Here is an 18,124-nt window from a genome sequence, read left to right as displayed (position 1 = left end):
CTACCGAAAGATCAAGAGGATTCGTCCACCTTACGGACACGCCGAGGAGTAGGGGCAAGTTATCCCCGAACCTCGTAAATCTCTGAGTTAGTGTGCTGTGCTTTCTTGTTTTAGTTTTCTAATTCCGCTGTGCTAACAAAGTTCTTGAAGTAATTTGTGTTTAGTGTTTTTCAAAGAGGCTATTCACCCCCCTCTAGCCATCTAAGGTCCCAACATTGGTTAGCAGAGTAGATACCAGCGAGAATATCGCAGACCCACTCACAAAGGCCTTACCTCTACAGAAACATGAGACCCATGTGAGGAGACTAGGACTGAGAGTCCGTAGTGTTTGGCAATAGTGCAAGTGGGAGATTGTTAGTGTGTGCACTTATGTGCCAAGACACTCCTTATGTATTTTGTGGATAATTATTTAAAAAAGGCAAGAATTTATCATTAATTATTTACTTTTCTGTACGTATATGATTAATGATAAAGTCCCACAGATTAATGGGTATATTAATCTGAAAACAGTCCTTGATCGGATAGATATCTAGAGGGGACATGGATATCTAAATCAACACTGAGTATGACTAGGTCGAGATAGACCGGAGGGATGGATATCCAAGTTGTACTTGGGGGTGCCTTGAGTTTAGAGGTACACTGGACACGATCCGCTCAAGAGGAAACCACATATTAAGCATCATTGGTTATTCCTCTTATGAACGAGTGTAACTGATCTTTTGACTTGAGACCTTCATTTATTCTATGCGTGGAGTTATGTGCTTTGATGCCGTTAAAAACAGTCTTTAATCGGATTGTGATTAATACAGTAGTTGGGTGTATGACAAAGCGTAGAGAGAATAGTGTTGAGTCAATAAAGGATTCATCGCTCTCTTGGATTAGGAGTTAACATCCTGGCCGCTTGATAGAGATATTAGTGACTCAAAATCCATGACCATGGGAGGAATGATTTATCATTCAAGAGGAGTCTATTATATCTTGGAAATCAAGTAAAACAATTAATTTGGTAATGATGCATAATGTATCAAATTAATTGGGATGTAGGCTTAGATGAAGAGATTGAATTACACAGTAATCGGTTCATAGTGGTTTACAGTTTATGACTGATATTAATTTTATCGCGTTGGGTGGCTAGACGATTACCTTAGTCTGTGTATGGATTTACACTGCCTTCGTGTATAAAACCTAGAGGGTCGCACGCATAGCACGTAGACATGAACAAGAGTATCGGAAGCTAGTCGAGATCAAGATCAAATATGGATTTATTTGATACAAAGAAGAGAGAATTCGAATAGCCATAATCATGATGATTAATGGAGAATTCGAATAGTCATCATAATGATAATTAATGGAGAATTTGAAGAGTCATCATAATGAAGGTCATAAATGAAGAATTTATGCAGCCTATAACTCTTCATCTTCCTTATTAATGAAGATCATAAATGATGAATTAATTGAAGGCTTAACTCTTCGTATTCCTTGGAAGCTATAAATAGCCATCCTCGGAAAGATTCAAGGTAAGGATTTCATTCTCTCCATTTCTCCTTCGTCAACTTGGTCTTCCACCGGAAGAGATCGGTAGTGCTTCCAAGACTTTGTCGATCCAAGTGGCTAGCACCTAACGGATCGTATCAAGTTCGTGATCTAGTGCGTGTGGATACCGCTAGAGGAGTCACACGTGGGGCTCTTATCTGTCTATCTGTCTGTGATATCATTCACACCTATCGAGGACTCGAGGTATGTTTTATATTATTTTTGTGTAAAACTATATGTACCACGAAAGATCCATGATTCAATATATGTCTTCCGCTGTGCTCCAAACCCAACAAGTGGAACTAACTGAATCTACCCCTTACCAATCTAAATTGGTTAGACCAAAGTTTTATATTAAGTTCTTTGGGCAGAACTATTTTAAAAAATCTCAAAGCACGTGATTATTCTAATGATGTCTGTGTGACTCACTACAGCCTAGAAATTTATTCAAATAATGTCTTTTTGATTATTCCAAAACTAAACTTGAATCCAACACATGTTAAACCAATCCTTAAAAATCAAACTTATCTCCTAAAACGATAAAATACCTTTGTCTAAAAACTTAGACTGGGTGAGATGATTAGATTAAAATTAAATTAAAAGTAAAATTAAATTAAATTAAAAATAAATTAAATTAAAATTAAAATTAAATTAAACTTAAAATAAAATTAAAATTTAAACTTAAAAAAATATTAAAATCAAATTAAAATTTAAACTTAACTTAAAAAATATTAAAATTTAAATTAAATTAAAATTTAAACTTAACTTAATAAGTATTAAAATTAAATCAAACTAAAATTTAAACTTAAACTTAACTTAAAAAATATTAAAATTGAAATCAAATTAAAATTAATATTTAATTTTAAAAAATATTAAAATTAAAATGAAACTAAAATTTAAACTTAAACTAAAGTCCAATTAAAAATTAAAAATTAAAAATTAAAAATTAAAAATTAACAACTTAAATAAAAAAAATCATGGTATCAAAGGCGCCTCCCTTCGATTCTATTGGAGGCTCCCTGAGAAGGGCGGCAAAACTCCCGCCCAATCTAGTGAAGGCTCCTTTAACACGTTTGAAGACGCCCTCTATAGCTCATGGAAGTAGGGATGGCAATGGGGCGGGGCGGGGGCGGGTTTGCCATTCCCATCCCCGCCCCGTTCTCATTTTTTCGGGTTCGGGGATTCCCCGAACCCGAATCCACGGGTTCGGGGATTCCCCATCCCCGCCCCATTTCCAAAAGAAAGCATGATTTCGCATCCCAACTTACTGAACTTTAAACTACCAATATAATTATATACTCATCCTAGCTTACTGAACTTTAAACTACCAATATTCACGTTTATTAGATCTACTTTAGTTTTTAAACTTGAGTACTTGACTCGAGATAAAATTGATAATATGATAATATGATATAATTAAATTATGATTCGATATAAAAATCATTTTTCGGGGCGGGTTCGGGGATGGGGATAGTATTCCCATACCCGCCCCATCCCCGCCCAATCCCCGAAAAATCGGGGATCCCCATCCCCATTTCGGGTTTTCCCCGCGGGGCCCCAAACCCGCGGGGAAAATTGCCATCCCTACATGGAAGGTGTCTTCCATTCGTCTGAAGATGCCTTCAACTCGGATTTTAACAACAAATAGAGATTTTCTCTATTCTTGAAATCTGAGTCGGGAAGGCGCCTTCCAGTAGTTTTTTACACCTCTTTCTCCTCTATTCACCTCCCAAACAATTAACATGCCTCCTAGGTACACTCTAATTCAATCTATCTAGTTATTTCTTTAATTTTGTATGTTTTTCTTGAATATTTGCATGTATATATTACTTTAGGAAGCGACAGAACATTATTCCATCCCAGATCAGTCAAGTAGTGCCCCCTCTGCCGATGTCATATTCTCTACTGAGTGTCTTAGGCTAGATTTCCTAGATCGTACATATGTTGCATGAAAATCTAGATACCTAAATAAGATATTTTTTTCCGTTATTATACCCATATTATAGAAGTTATAGACTATTATAAGTTAGATAAATTAGTTTATTGTAGTCATTCAGTAAACTTAAACTTATGTGCCTAATTTTATAAAAACTTAGTTAAGATAAATTACTTGACATATTCCACCATAGTAGATGGTAAGGACTTTAGGTTCCCACCTACTCTACTGTATGATAGTTTAGGATTTAGACGGTATGCATGTCCATTTTTGTGTTATCATAGTAGGGATTTATCATTTGGTAAATCCTATTTTAATATTACATTGGATACTATCCATATGTATTTTATGGGGAGGAGAGAGTACCCACTGTGACTGACTTCAGGTCTCTCTCTCAGGGTTCAACACTATGTCTTGTATAGAGTTTTACCACCTGCATTTTGTCGATTATATCTCGCGATGTTGCGATGACGCAACCCTCTCATTCTTTCCTCCTTTATACACTATGCCAATGACTAGACATCAACATTAGATTACATATGTTTCAAAATATCATTCATACATCTAGTCTCATCACTAGGAGACAGGTTCATATGCCTTACTATCACATTTTGACTTTTATATTTTCGACCATAGGGAAAGATATGACCCAGAGTACACTTACTTCCCTTAGCGCATATGATGAGATTGGTCAGCGTCAACTTGCATTAGTGCATATAGAGGTTACCACTCTGGGGGAGGGGGTGGGGGGCTAGCTTGGAGAGTGAGTCCTCAACCAGCCTTTCCGAACGAGGCCAATGAGGATATCCCACCAGTCATTTCGGTCGAGGTCAACGAGGTGGCTGTAGCCATGGGGGAGGAGATGCCAGCATTTACAATTGACCAGCTCTTTGCACCTCTTCCGACCCCGACCTCGACCCAGCCCGCAACCTCTCTTTCCGTAGAGGATTGCGTTGCTAGACTTGAGGAGTCTTCTGCATATATTCGACAGTTAGTCTCGAAGGGATTCACCTCTCTCCGGAGGGAGATGACCACTGGAATTAGGCAGCTATACTTACAGATGTAGGCCATTCTTTAGGCTTTACAAGTGACTGACCAGGCCCCACCTCCACCTGACTAGATATGATTTTGTTCAATGCACTTGTATATATTGTTTGTTTGCTTGACTTGATTTATCTATTCAATTACTTATTGACTACTTTGGATAATCTAATAAATTCCTTTTTGAAAATTTAGTTAAAGAGTATGATGTGTTTCTTCTTAAACAACTTCCAAATTTTAGGAAAATTCAATTTTCTCAAACTCCCATTTTTCTAGTGTTTCAAAATATATTTTTACCTTAGTCTAGGATGAACCTCTAGAAAGCATGATCCTATAAATCTAGGCAATGAGCATCTCACAAGCACACTAGATCTACATTAATTGTGTATTCAAAAACTTAGAATAGCATGAGATGCATAGACATCTTGCCTAGACTTTAGATACTTATATCAGTGCATGGACATAAGTCTGAGCGAAAAATATAAAAGTACATTGATCAAGTTAAGTAGTTCTTTTTAGCAAAAACCTAACTAGACAATTCACTTAACTTGACTAACTAATTAAATGTTGTTATCTTCTGGCAGTTAGTTAGTAACTGATGATTAGATATTTAAGGATAATTTTTAGATAAATATTATTTTTTTTAAAAAAATAATATCAGGTTAAGGGAGAGGATATTTGAAAATTTCTTTCCAAATATCTTATTTTGAAATTTTTTTTGATGGTTTAAAATTTTTTTTGAACCTTTATTGAAACTTATTTTACAAACTTACTTGGTTGTAATTTCCTTGAAGATATTTTGAAACATAATTTGAAAATTACTTTATACTTTAAAATAATTGTACAGCTCCTTCCAAAACTTGCTTTAAATTTATATTGAAAAATCCTTGAAAAATATATTTTCACAATGTTTCCTTAGCTAATTTCTTTGAAAATATTTTAGAAAAAGAATTTGAATATTTTTTAAAGTTGGTTTGAAAATTAAACTTTAAAAATTACTTTTAAAAAGTATTTTAAACTTTACTTTGAAAATTAACTTTTAAAAGTTGTTCTGAAAATTAAACTTTAAAAATTACTTTTAAAAGTTGTCTTGAAAAAATGGTTTGCAAAATTCTTATAAAGTTTATCTTTGTAAAATATTTTATTTTTTTTAAAAAAATTAATTTTCAAAATTTTAAAAACCTTTTTACAAATTTTAAAATCTTTCAAAATTTCATTAAATACTTTGAAAATTTTTCTTATTATTAACTCCTTCCTGAAATATACCTGTTAGTTTTTATGAAAAACTTTAACTTTACAAATTTTGTTGCTTGATATGCCTACTTGTTTTAATTTCTCTACATCCTCCATTTTATTTGCTTACACTTATTTATGTGTATAATTTTTTATGAATATCAAAGGAGGAGGGTAAAGGTTAAGTAAGAAAACCTAAAGGTAAAATTGAAAATTTAAAAATCTTAACCTTAAAATTCTCAAGAGAATAAAACAAAATTTGCTTATTTTTTTCTCTTGAATAATTTTTTTATTGCTATTCTTTTTCTATTATTTTTTCTAACTTTAATTTAGGTTATCATTGCATAAAAAAAGGAGAGATTATTGGTGCAGTTGATACATGATCAAACTTGAGTTTTGATGAATGACAAATAGGTTAAGTTAGATGTGTTATGTGATCTAACCTTCCTACTAAGTGTACAAGATTTGACTGGTCTGACACCAGACTAAAATCCAGGTAGGTCTAAAGGACCTGATAGTTGGTGTAAAAGTCCAGATAGGTCAAGGAGTGGCCCAATATCTAGCGGGAAGTCTGGTTAGGTCGCGGGACCTGATAGTTAGCCAAAGTCTAGTTGGGTTTGCAGACCTGACAATTGACAGGAACACCTAGTGGACTATGAGGGAGTCAAGAGATTCTATATGTTAAGTAAGGTAAGTCACTGGAAGAGAGTGTTCTAGTGAGGACGAGTCCTATTTGGGGACTTTAGGTGCAAGTCCAATTTAGGTCCATTTTAGTGACCTAAATTGAGACCCTAATTAGATCCTAGTCTCGGATAGATAGGATCTAAATTAATACTACTTATTTTTATTGTAATAACTTCATCTTGTAGGGTATACTTTATTTTATTGGACTAACACATTTTACAGGGCAATAGGAGCATAAAATGCCTTAGGTGAACAGTACCCGACGTACCTTCCATGCGAAAGAAGGCGCCTTGAGTTGGGTGATAGAAGGTGCCTTGGAGAGGCTTGAAGACACCTTTAGTTAGATAAGGTAGAAGGGTTCATCGATGGTACGAGCTGATTTTTCTGGGATAAAACTTGGTGTTGATAGTTCTAAGCATGAACAATACACAAATACGAAATCTGTAAAAACTCACAGTGATCTCCCGTATATCTTCAATCGGCGCTAGCAAGTCTTGCTGACAGAAAAACGATTACAGAATCAGAAAGTTCTTCATGGTTCACAAACCAAATTCCTCTTGTGAGATTGGACAAACCAATCTTGAATGTTCTTCTTTGGCCATCGTCGCCTCCGCTGTGCACACACTGATCACCTTCTTCCTCTCTTTCGGATTGCTCTTGGACAATTCATTATATAAGAAGAAAGCATCGGTTTGTAACTGATGCTTTGATGACATATAATGGAGGAAGATGAAGGTGAATGGGTACCCCTTCATCTTCCTAACGTTGCAACTAATGCAACGTCCAACATCTTCCACTCATCCAAGTCAATCTATAAAGGTTATCTAGTTACATAGACCATGTCAGCCACATAGACTACATGATGATCATGTCACAAGGCCAAAGCCAAACATTAATTGGTCACAAAGACTAAATAAGTCACATAGACTAAATGACGATCAAGTTACGAAGACCAGAACAAAATACTAATTAGTCACAAAGACTAAATAAGAACTAGTTAGTCACAAAGATCAAATAAGAATATCCAATTCATACCTTAGGAAAAATGGTTCGTGTGACAACAGGCACATTAAGCGATAGATGCTAAGAAGATTGTTACACCTTATATAGCCGCTCTTTAAGTAATGAATTAGAGACATCCTCATAATGACACATAGCCTCTCTGTCCTGATGACACATAGCCTTTATCCAGGAAACATCTAATCTCCCAGTGGCACACAACCATTATCTTGGAGATTTTCATATCTTTCTATTTATCTAAATTAAATAATCTCCATTTACATCAATATGAACATCTCTAATCCCTTATAATGACCATTTGTCAAGAGCATATTCCATATTCCATATTCACATTCATTTCTATACATAACAGAAATGGGTCAACCAGTGAATAATATCAAAAGATATAAATCTATTTAATCTTCCTTTTTAGCTAGAATCTATTCATTCCAATCAGTCGCTTTCCTAGTTATGCTCCATAGACCGAATCATCCATAGCCATAGGATACATGCTAAAGTAGCAGACACTGATTAAAATTTTAATTAAATAGCTAAATAGTCACTAAGGGCAAACACTGAGATTAACTTATAATCTCAAAGGTCTCACATAGTAGAGAAATAGGGATCCATTCTCCTACTACTTTTATTGTCGCATAGCACATGTGGTATGAATCACATGCTACGATGTTATTCTCTTTACCAAAAAGAGTGCATGTTTTTCTTAAATTTTAACACCGTATAGATTTCGATCTAGACATACCTAATGTGTAATCCTAAATCCAACATATGAATTCTAATCAGACTTTCAATAGGTTTAGTAAATGGTGGGTTCATTTACTTCAATCATTATTTAGCATAAATGATCTTATCTTGACACAATTATCAAAGTGATCTTAACTTATAGATATATCCTTGTCACAGCTACATAAACTGTCCCATAAGTCGGTCTTACCTCTATTTATACTTAACAAATAGAGATGATTATCCATATGAGTGAACCAATCTCAACCTGCCAACATGCTCATCGAGACTTTAATCCAAAATGTAACAATTTATACATTGAATAGATCATGACTTTTTACAACGTGTTACATTTTACAAAGTCACAAAGACTTTCCATTCTTTAAAATGGCTCTTTAGTCAATGGCTTAGTAAAAGGATCTGTAAGCATAGTACATGTAGAGATATACTCCAGAATTATCAATTTTTTATCAACAATATCCCTTACAAAATTATATTTAATTCAATATGCTTGCCTTTGTTGTGATATTTGGGATCCTTAGCTTGATTATCACAATACACTGTAACAGGACTCTCACTATCTTCAACAATCTTCAAATGCTTCATGAACCTTTTCAATCAGACATATTATTGCACAACTAATACGCAAGCCATATAGCTTTTATTGTCGACAAGGCTACATAAGCTTGCCTCTTACCATGAGATGACGCCACCATTTAGTAAGAAAGTATATCTAGATGTGGATTTTTTATCATCAAGATCTCCTTCCTAATCTATATCTTTACAGCCCTTCAAGTTCATCATAGATCCTTGGAAACATATACAATAATCTGTTATCCTTTTTGAAGTATTTTAATATTCTCTTCACCGCTTTCCAGTGTCTCGATCCTAGGTTTAACTAGAAATGACTAACTAAGCTAACATCATAACTTATATCAGGATGAATACATAACATAGTGTACATTAAACTACCAATAGCACTGACATATAATTTTTTCTTCATTACGACTATTTTCTTAGGAGTCTTGGGATACATACTTTTGCTTAAGACAGTACCTCTCGCTATAGGCATTTGTTCAATGTTGCAATATGACATATTGAAGTGTTGTAGCATCTTAGTGATATAAGTTTCTTGAGATAAACCCAAAAGCCTTTTTGATCAATCTCTAATGATCTTCACTCCTAAGATGTATTCTGTCTCCCATATCTATTATGTCAAATTGTGATGAAAGCCAAGATTTGATTTCTATCACACACTTTATGTCACTTCCAGCTATTAGCATATCATCAACATATAATGATAAAATGATAAACTTTCCTTTTTTCCTTTCTAAGGTAAATACAATGATCCTTATAATTGATCATTTCAAAATCATAAGACAAAATGACTTCATTAAATTTTATGTTCCATTGTCTTGACGTTTGCTTTAGCCCATATATAGACTTCTTAAGTCTACATACTCTATTCTCTTGGCCTTTAGCAACGTAACCTTCTGGTTGTACCATATAGATTTCTTCGTCAAGATTACCATTAAGGAAAGCCATTTTTATATCCATTTGATGTAATTCCATGTCAAATTGTGCTACTATAGCTAGGATGACACGTATTAACACAAACATCACAACTGGAGAGAATGTCTCTTTAAAATCAATACCCTCTAGTTGAGCATATCCTTTTGCAATTAATCGAGCTTTGTATCGATTAATTGATCCATCTGCTTTCCTTTTTTAAGAATCTACTTATTCCCAATAGCCCTTCAACCCGGAGGAAGATTGACTAAATTCCAAACTTGATTCTTTTTCATTGACTCCATTTCTTCATCCATTGCAACTTTTCATGCTTTTCTAACTGAGCATCTCAAAGCTTCCTCAACCATTTGAGGTTCCTTATGGTCAACTAGGAGAATCATCAATGCCTTATTCTCAATATCAAACTTTCTCTGAGGAATAATCTGACAACTACTTCTCTGTAGGTTAGACTGTTGAGAAACTGACTCATTCAGTGGTAAATTACTCTCACTAGGTTGACTAGATTCAAGCATCTCCTGATTTGTTATTAAAGGAACATTATCCTCCTGCTCTATCTCATATAGAGGAATTGTCTTATCAACTTCACCTCGTGTTGGGAACTCAATTTCAAAAAAAGTAGCATCTCTTGAATATATTTCGGAGATAGTTTCATCTAGTTGCTCACCTATGAAAACATAACCTTTAGAGATCTCATTATATCTAATAAAGATACATTTCTTACCCATAGGTCCCAGTTTTTCATACTTGTGAAAACTATCATGAATATATATAGCTGACCGACAACTCATACTTGTGCTATGACTTTCATTCCTATGCGCTGCTCTGGAAAAGCTCCTACGATGCTGTAATGCACCTCCGACAATCGACGATCAATTTCTCCTTACATTCTTTGTTGTCGGTAACCTTTTTTAGTTCACTTGTACTTCATTTTTGTATCATTCGAACTATTAGTGGATTGCCCAATGAAAGCACTTGACGAGTGCGGGCCTTAGAGTAGGAGTCATCGAAGACTCCGAACCAAGTAAAAAGTTACTTGTGTTAGCACATGCTTGTCTTTTTCTTTCTAATTTCTTTCTCTTTATCTTTTTATCTGCTACATCTTCAGTGATTTTCAAAAAAGTGACAAACGCTATTCACCCATCCCCTCTAGCGTCTTTATGATCCAACAAGAAGTTGGTATAAGTATAGAATGCTTTCAAGTGTGGTAAGGTTAGAGGTAATTTGCTATCCACGGGTGATCAAACTCCTTACGATTGACATCTTGAAGATAGTAAGCACCGAATACGAGTTTCTTGACGACTTTATAAGGTTAATCCCATTGGGGTGCTAGCTTGGTCAGATCTTCGATTGACTTTGTCCTTTTCCAGACTAAATCATCTTCTTGAAAGAAGCTAGGGATTACCCGCCAATCTAGCTCTATCATTTTCATTGTCTGTAAACTATTAGTCGAGCGATAGTTTTCTCCTTGGTATCATTGATAAGGTCCAGCTCGAGGAGGCTCCAATCGACATTATCCTGGTCATACAGTAATCACCGAGTGGATTCTTCGCCAACTTTAATGGGGACAACTACTTCATTGCCATAGATTAGGTGGAAACGAGTCAATCATGTGCTCTCCTAGGGAGTTGTGTGGTACGCCCATAGGATGCTCGGGAGCTCCTTGACCCAATCACCTCCCACATGATCGAGTTTAACTCTGAGCCCCCTAATAATCTCTCTATTTGTGACTTCAGTCTAGCTATTACTATGAAGATATGCTATGGAGGTGAATGCTTGGGTAATACCAAACCCTCGACACCATTCTTGAACTTTTTGCCCCTGAAATTGATGACTATTATCCGAAACTAGCTTGTGAGGGATCCCGAATTGGCATAAGATGTTAGTTCATAAGAATTTGATTATGGTCCACTTAGTGATTCTAGATAGGGCCTCATTTTCCACTCATTTGGAGAAGTAATCTATTGTAACAATTAAGAACCATTTTTGAGCCGAGGTGATGGGGAAAGGATCCATAATGTCCATCCCCCACTGGTTGAAGGGGCATGAAACTATCGATATCTTTAGTGGTTTGGTCGGGCGATGGAGTATATTTTGGTGCTTCTGGCAAGAGACACAAGTAGCTACCAACCGAGCTGCATCTGTCTACAGAGTAGACAAAAAATAATTGGCCAGTAGCACCTTGTGAGCTAACGTCCTTCCACCGATGTAGTTACCATAGCAACCTTGATGAATTTCTTACAGAATGTAATTGACTATGTCCGGTCTAATACATTTGAGTAAAGGCTGGGAGAATCCCATTTGTACAGCTGGTCTCCAATCAAGGTGAAGTGGCTAGATCTCCTTTTGACCTATTAAGACATCTCAGAGCCGACCAAAAAAACTCCTTGTTGTAGGTATAGGACGATTGGATCCCTCCAGTCGATCGACTCCCCCACATTAGCGTGCAAATCAATTTAGATTTCTAATAGACTTTATGCCACCGAGCGGTTTAGGACCCAAGTGGATAGCGAACTAACCATTTTAGACAACTCATCCGCCTTTTGGTTATTAGACCAGGGCATCTTGACCAGCGTGACCTCCACAAAGCTCTCCTTTAGTATTTTGTAGGCCTCTTTGTACATCTGTAACCTTTCATTGTTGATCTCAAAATTATCCGTCAATTATTAAGCCACAAGTTGAGAGTTTGAGTGGATAGTTATTCGAGAGGCTCCTATGTGTTTAACTGCTTGTAATTCGGCTAACAAAGCTTCATACTCGATCTCATTATTAGAGGCCCAAAAGTTTAGCCAGACGGATAATTTTAAGATGTCTTCTTGTGGAGATATGAGAAGAATACCTACACCACTACCTTGGTGTGTGGAAGACCCATTAACATAAATCTTCCATGTTCCTATGAGTTTTGGATAATAAATTTCGGTTAGGAAATCAGCTAGAACCTGAGCCTTAATGATCGTTCGGGGCTGGTACTATATATCATACTTGCTTAGCTCGGTCATCCACTTAATGCGCCAACCAAATGCCTCTGGGTTGATGAGAACCCTTCCTAGGGAGCTGTTAATGAGAATCGTTACCGGGTGTGCAAGGAAGTATGGCCTAAACGACGAGTAGTCAAGACCAATATGCAAACTAACTTCTCGAGCACAATGTATCGGGACTCAGTACCTTTCAATAGATGACTAAAAAAGTACACCGATTGCTATACATTGTTATGTTCTTTAACTAGGATAGTCCCTACACTCCTTGGTGGCCAACAAATAAAATCAGAGTGACAATCCAGATATGGGTTTAAAAAAAGAAGGCATGGCTTCCAAGTATTGCTTCAATTCTTTAAAAGCCTTACTGCACTCCTCGTCCCATTAGAATTTTGCCACTTGACGAAGTACTTTGAAGAATGGGAGGATCCAATCTGTTGACTGAGATATGAATCTAGAAAGTGTCGTGATCCGACCCATCAACTGCTGGGCCTCCTTGACGTTATGAGGGACTTGAATGTCCTTGAGTGCTTGTTCCTTCTCAGGGTTAGCATCAATTCCTTGCTTGGTGATGATATATCCAAGGAATTTTCCCCTTCCAGATCTGAACACACACTTCAGGGGATTCAACTTTAGCCCATATTGTCGCAAGGTGCTGTAAGTTTCCTCGATGTCCACAATGAGATCTTCAGCTCGAGCGGATTTGATGAGAATGTCGTCAACATATACTTCAAGATTTCTCTTGATCTGTTTTCGGAAGATCTTATCCATCTTCCTTTGATATGCTTCTCCTGCATTTTAGTCTGAATGACATAACTGTGTACAGAAAGTACCATTTGAGATGATGAAACTAACCTTATCTTGGTCTTCTCAGATGAGAGGGATTTGGTGATATCCCTGATAAGCATCTAGCATGAAGATCAGCTCACTCCCCAAAGAAGAGTCCACCATCTGGTTGATCCGGGGGAGTTGATAACAGTCTTTGGGATTTACTTTGTTAAGGTCACGAAAATTGATACAAATCGACCACTTGTTATCAGGTTTGAGTACCATGACTACATTGGCAAGCCACGAGGAAAATTGCACCTCCTGGACGCGTCCTACTTCCAGCAACTTGTAGACTTTCAAACAAACAATTTTATTTTAGTCGGCTAAGAAATCTTTTTTCTTCTGCTTGCACTGGCTATGAATCGGGAACAAGGTGGAGCTTATGCTCCATCATAGTCGGGGCCACCCTCGTTAGTTCCCAAGGAGACCAGGTGAAGACGTCTTGGTTCTGAGTTAAACAATCCATCAAACTCTTCTTAGTCTCTGGTGGGAGGTCGGGAGCTATCTTTGTAATGCTTTCTGGTCAGTCGAGATATATCTGTACTTCCTCCTATTGAACTGGCTCATCAACTAGAGGCAACGAGTCTTCCTAGATGGCGTGCACTCCTCCCTCCTGAATTTTCTAGGTCTTGCATGCCTCTATTTTTATTACATTAACATAACATTTCCACGTGGTCATCTGCCCCCACCTTACCAACTTGATCTTCCATTGGAAATTTTACTTTTTGGTGGAAGGTGGAGACAGTAGTGTAAAATTTGTGCAGGGTGGGCCTTCCCGGGATGACATTATAGGTGGACGGAGCATCCACCACTATAAATGTGCCCTTCGGGTTCTCACCAGGGGCTTGGTACCTAAAGAGATGACCAGTTTGATCTGGCCGATTGAATGTACCTCGTTTCCTATGAACCCATATAGGGTCGTGGTCATTGGCTGGAGCTCACTTACATCAAGCTACATCTTGTCGAAGGTTCTCTTGAAAAGTACTTTGACAGAGCTTTCAGTGTCAACAAAGACTCTGATCAATTGGCTTCTAGCGATTACAGCTTTGATGATGAGCGCATCATCATAAGAGAGCTCCACTCCCTCAAGGTCTTGAGGTCCAAAGCTAATTTGGGGTATGGCTGCTTGTTCTTGGCTTCAGCCGACTGCATGAATATCCAATCGGTGGCCATGAGCCTTCTTGGCTCTAGTTGAATCACCGTTAGTGGGGCCTCCAAAGATCATACCGATGTCTCTTACACGACATTTTCCAGATTCTCTTCTTCCTAGGTTTGTCGCGGCTCCTTATCTCGGTCATCCGATCAGTTGCTTTGGTTTTCCATTACTCAAGGTGTGTTAGCCAGGTGACCGGAGGTGCTGGGGTTAGGAGTTAATTGCTCCAGGAACTTAGGTGTGATTTGAGGAGGTGGTAGGCCCTACTTGGCTGTTCAGTGTGTTTCACGAGCGAGTTGCTAACAATCTCTTATGTCGTGGGTCTTAGACTGATGGTAAGTGCAATATCGAGGTACCCACTAGAGGGGTTCGTGAAAAGAGGTTCGAATGGCCTTGACGTGTTGTACCGCTCTCGCTTCCCGGGCCAGTGGAAGATTCAGTTGAGGTCTCTAGGGCGTACTAGAGGAGGTGGTGGTTTCCGATTGGCTTGGCCGGTCAGAGCTGCGACAGTCACCTCCTTCCGGGCAACCTAAACTTCCTTTATGTTAATGTATTTGACCACCTTCTTAGTAGATTGTTGAAATCCTTTCCAAGATTTCTGATGAGGGCTCAGAAGAATTCTCCTTTTAAAAGGCCTTGAGAGAAGATACTTATTAATATTTTAGAAGTGGCGGACAAAACATCTAGCGTCACTTGCTTGATGTATGCTCATAAGGATTCCTTGGTCCCTTGCTTGAGCGTGAATAGACTCAGGTTGATCTTTTGATACCTCCTACTACTAGCAAAGTGGTGCAGAAAGGTTTTTCTGAATTCCTTAAAACAAGTAATAGATTCGATTGGTAGTCGATCAAACAATCTCTGTGTCGAGCCTGATAGAGTCGTTAGAAACACTTACCATTTTATTATGTTGCTATACTGGTGCAGTAGAGTGGCATTTTCGAATCTTCGGAGGTGATCTTCAGGATCAGTGTTACCTCCATACTCCAACCGACAATGGTCGAAAATGCTTAGGTAGCTTTTCATCTAGTACCTCTTGAGAGTAAGGTACACTGGGTTGTTCAGGTGATTCCTAAGCGGTGGGAACCTTACCTTGCCTTGGGTCCCTCTGCGGTGAATTCTCTATCGGGGAGGCTTGTGATAGCTCAATTTTGGCGCAACCCTCAGCGAACGTTCGGAAAAAATGCTTGGGGGAACTCAAACTATCATTTTTTTGCTTGGATCTTTTCTTAGATACAAGAAGCTCTTCTAACGACGTCATGGGTACTCAGTGTGGGTGAGAATCAGCAATTTGTTTAGGTTTATGCCTTGGCATTCACAAATAGCTCGTATTCTTTCAGGGTCATGGCAACGTTGATTTTATCGGCTGTGTCTTTACGTTCTAGAGCAGGTGAATGTGTTTCCCACAAACGACGCCAAATTTGATCCCATTTGGAAGTTGAGTAGATGGACGACCGATGAAGTGATAGGAATGCTGATAGAGAAAAGCTTTGAGTTGGGAGCTGCAACCTAGATTTAGGAGTTGTGGACCTACACACACCATAAGGAGAGCCAACGAGAATATTAGAGTGAAAATCAGGGAGGGGGTCCCTAATGCAAGCACTCCGACGCTCAAGTTAGAACGATAGTCAAGAAAAAATGGAGAAGAAAATGAATAGTAGAATAGTAATGTGTATGCGTTTACATGCGCGTATACCTGACCAACGAATAGAACCCCTTTTTATACTATCTCTCATAATCTCCGTAGTAATGAGACGTCAAAAAATGTCAAATTTTAGAATATATCGGGTAGAGGAGGATGTATGATAGTCTTCTCCTAGGCAAATGAAGGTTCTGTTGTGCGTATATGTCTGAGCAGGGAAATATTCCCTAGTGAGTAGTCGTTTATTCTTTGATAGGTGGTTACGATTCCCTAATAAGAAGACTGTCTCCTAGAGGGAGTCCGACCAACTATAATGTCAGTCGGGTTTATGCTGAGAGCCGCGCCTATGATAAGTGGAGAACTAAGCCCCAGAGATCCGATTGGCACTAGTATCGATCAGGCTTATGTTGAGAGTTATGCCCATGAGAAGTGAGAAACTGAGTCCCGAAAATCCAATCGGCTCTATGGCCGGTCGGACTTATGTTGGGAGTCATGCTCATGAAAAGTGGGGAACAGAGTCCTGGAGGTTCGATCGGGTTGATACTGAGAGTCATGTCCATGAGAGATGGGGAACTGAGCCCCAGAGGTTCGACTAAATCTGGTTCTGGTTGGGTTTATGTTGGGAGCTATGCCCATGAAAAGTAAAAAACTGAGCCTCGGAGATCCGACCGAAGCTAAGGTCGGTCGTGCTTATGTTAGGAGACAAGCCCATGAGAAGTGGGGAATTGAGTCCCAGAGGTCCTACCGATTATATGGTCGGTCAGGTTTGTTGGGAGTTATACCAATGAGAAGTGTGAAACTGAGTCTCGGAGATCCGACCGATTCTAGGATCGATCGGATTTATGTTAAAAGTTATATCCATAAAAAATAGAGAGCTGAGCCTCATTAAAAATGATCTGTCCGAATATATACACCTTAACTTTGATGGTCGTATTATCTTAATTTTAATGATCACATCATCTTCACTATCAATCCTACGTCGCCGTATCAATCAACTTACAACACCATTCTTTATTTTCACATTATTCGCCCCCAGGCTTTGGTGCAACGACATAACATTTAGGTTGTCACTTAGGTATCCGTGGTTCGAGCCCCAGCTATAACAAATTTACAGGAATTTTTTCTATAAATGGGGCACGCAACTAAAGGATGTTGGGCTCCTGAGCTGCCCACTGCGAGCGCTTTCCGATTTACCGATTTACCCTAGTGACCGATGAAAAATTTCCATAGGACCGGACCAATCACTCCATACTCGACGTTACCAACTTAGTTAAACTTTTTTTTTTTTTTTAATTTCCGTACTGTTCATTGTCCCAAATTTATCCATCATAGTCTGCTCTATAAATCTCAAATAATTATTGATAAATGGACAGGTGGGGTGCAGCTTGAAGCAGTAGGGACTTCATCATTTCATATTTATTTTACGGATCTCAATTAATTCTATGCACTTCCCTTCCCCGTACCATTATCCTACTTTTTATAAAAAATTATTTCTAAAATTTAAATCCGTGATCTTTGAATCACGTAACAATAATTTACTGTTATGTCATAGCCCTTCGAATGGGAAGCAAAATTTTCAAAAAGCAAAAGTTCAAAGCGTGGAGAAAATGGATGGATGCGTATTCAGATGGGAAGCAAACTGGAGTCAAACAAGGCATTTGATAGACAGAGCAAAAAAACACAAACAAGGTAGCTAGAACGTATACGCAGACGTAACTAGAATACCGATGATAATTATGACGTGCTTGTTAAAGAAACTGAGAACGGAGATTAATTATTAATGAAGAAAGGGACTGGTATCTAAGAGCATCCGTAATGCTGTTAATGCATCAGCG

The 18,124-nt window shown here is 37.8% G+C and overlaps 1 protein-coding gene across 1 annotated transcript in view; it reads right to left on the bottom strand.

Moving 5' to 3' along the window:
• LOC121982993 (very-long-chain aldehyde decarbonylase GL1-10-like) overlaps window positions 1–18,124 on the bottom strand; it is a 45,364-nt gene that overhangs the window by 25,918 nt on the left and 1,322 nt on the right. The window lies entirely within an intron of this gene.

This window comes from Zingiber officinale, chromosome 5A (assembly GCF_018446385.1).
Source record: "Zingiber officinale cultivar Zhangliang chromosome 5A, Zo_v1.1, whole genome shotgun sequence".
In the NCBI taxonomy this organism is placed as follows: Eukaryota; Viridiplantae; Streptophyta; class Magnoliopsida; order Zingiberales; family Zingiberaceae; genus Zingiber; species Zingiber officinale.
Note: the sequence above shows the minus strand (reverse complement) of the source record. Positions and strands in the feature narration are given on the sequence as shown.